Source organism: Cupressus sempervirens, chromosome 10 (assembly GCF_028749045.1).
Source record: "Cupressus sempervirens isolate cs-2001-9-10 chromosome 10, ASM2874904v1, whole genome shotgun sequence".
Classification (NCBI taxonomy): domain Eukaryota; kingdom Viridiplantae; phylum Streptophyta; class Pinopsida; order Cupressales; family Cupressaceae; genus Cupressus; species Cupressus sempervirens.
This window is the reverse complement of record NC_143127.1, coordinates 453,111,222-453,115,865: the sequence shown is the minus strand read 5'-3', so window position 1 is coordinate 453,115,865 and position 4,644 is coordinate 453,111,222.

Sequence of the window (4,644 nt, the reverse complement as noted above, 5' to 3'; positions counted from 1 at the left end):
CACATAGATAATACTAAAAGAAAAATACATCCATAAACATTGAATGAAAAATACAAGGTATCATACATTGGGCTTGAATTAAATAACCAAATATGGTTGATCACTAGCTCAAGTTTCCTTCTAGGACCTCATTTGCCTCATAACCTACAAGGGTTACAAGAAGAGAGTGAGGGGTATTAGATCTGGATAGATCTAAGAAATGTTTGATATCTTGTAAATATCATGCACACATATGCTCACAGAAATAATTAGATGACTATGCTTAAGGCATACACAAGAGACCCCAAAAGATGATGCAAAAGGATAGAAGTCTATGTTTTATCCAATTTGTTTGTTCCATGTGCAAGTACAACAAGTTAAATGGAATATAAATTTTAGATCTATCATAGAGAAAAAAATGTAGAGGCAACAAGAGAAGGCATTGTTCATGTAGCAAAAAGCATGAATGCATAATGTAGGTTTGTTATTAGCGATAGGAAGAAGGAAGATCCCTAGTGTTGGAATTACAAGTACAAAGAGTAAACATTTTTTTTTTTTTTTTTGGGGGGGGGGGGGGGGGGGGGGGGGTGTGGTGTGGGGTGAATCAATAGTTTAAACTAAACCCATAAAAATTTCACCATTCATTCATCATATGCATTCAATATGTAAACTGAAATAATATGTAACACATATGCATCAATTCATGTAAACATGTAAGCAATCACACACATAACACCATATATGATTACCCAAAAACCCTCCAAGTGAGAAGGTAAAACTGGGGTGGGGATGGCACCCACAAATCTTCACTACTATAGTTGTAAAGTGTATCCAATTAAGGTTACAATGTTTTGACCATAAATTATGGTCTACCCTATGAAAGGTCTACCCTGTTAAAGGTTTACAAAGACTATTAGGTCTCACCTTGTTAGAGGATTTCAACACCCTATTAGAAGTTTTCTTGTTAGAGGACTTCAACTTACAACTAAGTAAGCACCCTATTAAAATATTTCATACAGCTTGTTAGGACTACTTTGCTTAAGAGATTTGATTGAAATTACCTGTTAAAATGTCTCAGCATAGATCCTATGATTGGAACTTTCTTCCCTGATGACAGATCACCTCTACAAAATGTCTAATTGATCCTTCATGATCAGATGTCTCAATGTTGTATCCTTCTCTCTATCTTTTGTTCTTCTCTAACTGATGTTGCAATTCACTCTTAGTTCTAAGTCACATTGAATGCTATACAAACTATCTTCTTCACTCCTCCAATTCAGTCACTCACCCATAAAGAGTTTAGGGTTTTGTCCTCCTTAAGAAGACTTAGGTGGCTTAGGGTTAGGTATGAATCTATAGCTAAGATTCATCCATATTGACACTAAAACTTTCCCTCATTTTGATTGGCTGCATGTAATTGCATAGGGAATCCAAATATAGATTTGTCCTTATCTCCAAAAGATCATAATCTATCCTTAACTCGGCTCAAAAATGGTTTACATAGTTTTTTATGCCATTAAAAACAAATATGTTAAAACTATGTCACTTGGCATATAAAGTCATTGATGCTTGGCATGCACTATATTTCTACTCTAACTCGACACGTACATTACTTGGCATCCACTTTTTATTCGGCTCTTGAATCACTTGGCATGGTCTATATGCTTGGCACTTGAGTGACTCGGAACTCATTGCAACTCGGCATGGCCTAATATTTACATGTTGTGCTTGACATGTATTACTAGTTGGTTTGAACTAAGTAAATGGCTTAAGTGTGTTGACACTCACTTGTCAAAACCAATTTAAGATCACCACCTACATGCAACATAAAGACATGTGACAAGAGGTACAAAAGGAAGAAAAAAAACATGGAAAGATATTAGACCTTTTGACATGCATGGTTTAAATGTAATATACACCATTGAAACAAAGAAAGCAAGCATTAATGCAGTATGTTATAGCTGCAAGTGTTCACATGTCTACAAATGTGAGGCCTCGCCCCGACCCTTCGTAGCCTTAGTTGTTACATTATTAGTTTGATACTCATGACTCGAGATGTCAAGACACTACCTAATGCTTTGAGCATATTATATTATTTCATGTTCTGTGATGTTACTTTTAGATAATTGAGTTCATCATTTGATGCTTTATGAACATGTATGTTGGAGAAGTAAGTAAATGCAGGATTTAACACTTTGATTTTGAAACAATAATGATTAAGAATATGAGTAAGATGAGAGAAAACCTGATTGATTTGAAAGATGTATGTTTTAATTTATGTGATTTCCTGATACGTATATACATATGTGCATGTGTTATGGGCCTACTGATGTGTGCAATGAGTGTGGAGGATATTTTAGTCAAGAAACCCGACGGAGGAACAGAACTGATCCCTATGTGCCATTTGTGGAAAACTTGTTGTTCATAACTTAATCTTATTGTGAGATATATAAATGTATCTTCTGTGATCAGTAAATTTTAATGTTTGTAACTATTTTCTTAGTGTCACTTGACACTCGTGAATTTGCATATGCATTATAGCAAGCTAGTTAGGGTTATCTGTGTAACCTTTGGACCTAAGTCAGATTCAGTTAGTGTCTTATTTGCTAATTTGTTCTTAATCAAGTTTAGTCACCCCTAATCCAGATTAGTACTTAATCTGCATTTTTAGAGTTGTTAGATGGTCCTAAATATTTCCTAGCTTTTGTTGGTTCCAAATCTATTCCTAAGGTTTTAAAACATGAAATTTTTATACCCAAGGGGTATGGGTATGGGTTGGGGGCATTTTCCACCCCCTAAGCCCCTTTTGTTGACTTTTGTGCGAAAATTGCAAGTTGTTACCATGAGTTGGATAATCACAACTCCACTTAGAGGTTAACCTTAGGTTGGGTTGAGTTAGAAACTTCTAGATTTGTAGGTGAGTGGGGAAGTTATTGCCCTTTTTGGTGGTTGAGTTTGGATATTATTTAGAGGGCCTTCGTGGAGTAGTTTTGGGTTGTTAGCCAATCTCTACTTTTAGAGAGGAGTCTTGGAAGATTGAAGGCAAGGAAGGAAAAGCTCTACTCAAATTATTCATTTACCATTACCTCTTTGTGAAGGTAGGAGTTCTTCATCTCCCTTGTTTAGATTTTTATGCTTGTTTCATGCTTAAATGCTATGGTGTTGTTATTTGGATGCTTGTATATATGTTGGGTATGTTGGGAAGGATTGCAACCATGTTTCTTGAATGCTTTTCTTTCATGTTTATGTTGAATTTTTGAAGTTTTCTTGTATGGGTGTTTTGGTATTACTCACCCTTGGATAGGGCAGAAGTGACCAATTTCGGGAAAGGTCTTTTTAGTTGGAATCCAACTAGTGTAGAGTCTATTCTCAGCATGAGAAGAGGGAGAGAGGGTAGGGTGTTATGGGCCCCTACCTGTCAGCACAAACCTCATATGAGTTTGGCATGTTAAAATGGAAGAACGGAAGTTCTTGATTATAGCCCCGATTGGGCATCTATTTTGGTGTTGTGTCTGACTTCTCCTGTTGGAAGAATCCACCTTTCCCTAGTTTTGATTCATTGTGAATCCTATTGTGAAAACCTAGTATGAATATGCATGTTTGATTTTGTCTCTTGGTCATGCTTGTTGACACCTGATTAGATTCTATTCCCTCCATGATCTTAGCAATGTGTTGTAGAAAATGATATTGATCCCTTGATAAGGGACTTGAAGGAAATTTATTTGATTGTTGAAAATTCAGGATTGAAATCCTATGTAATTTGTATTTCAAAACTTTGTTGTAATGGAAACGACGTCGGATTTTCTTCCTGGTTCTTTCTTGGCTGAGCCTTTGAATCAGGTTTTCCAATAAAATGGTGATTGAGTATTATTGCTTCTCATGAGATTTTTGGTATCTTTCGTTATATGATGCATATCAGAAATAAGATGAAAAGATGATGATGTTATAGGAAAAATTCAATTTTCATATATGTTGAGATGAAAATTATGTTATGAATGTAGATTCTTTTTTTTCATGATTATTGAAAACAAAATCAACCTCTTGTAAATTGTAGTATGACGAAAGAATTAAACAACTGATCTTAAGTATAATTGTGTGAAACTTCAATTTAAGAATTAGTGCAAATTAAATAAAAAATTTAGTCATTGGATGAACCTACTTTGGATATGATTAATTGACTATTAGACTTGTCGATAAACCATTATATTTGAATATATGTTGAGATACATGCTTCTTACCCCTCTAGTTGTCCTTTAAATTATTGCAATTGGATTCAAATATGATCACTAGAAAGTTGAAAATTAAAATCATGTAATTTTGGTTTCTTAGAACCTTTAAAAATAATTAAAAAAATAAAAAATCCACCTATAGGATGCTGTATTTTTTATGGGAAGAAATTAATCATTCTCCTTTTGAATAGAGAATCTTCTAAGATTCTCTAATTATACTTGTTAGCTTAATAAATTTCTTCAACTTAAAAAAAAGTAAAAAGAATAAAACATAATAAATAAATCAAAACAAGACTAGAGATTTATATCTATCTCTTTTCATCCTATCCTAGTCTAAGAAAACAAAACACTTTTAAACCTTGTTCTTAGCACCCTTTTTGGGTGCAGGCTTATTGGACTAGAAGAGAAAATTTGAAAAAAACAAGCATTGAATTTG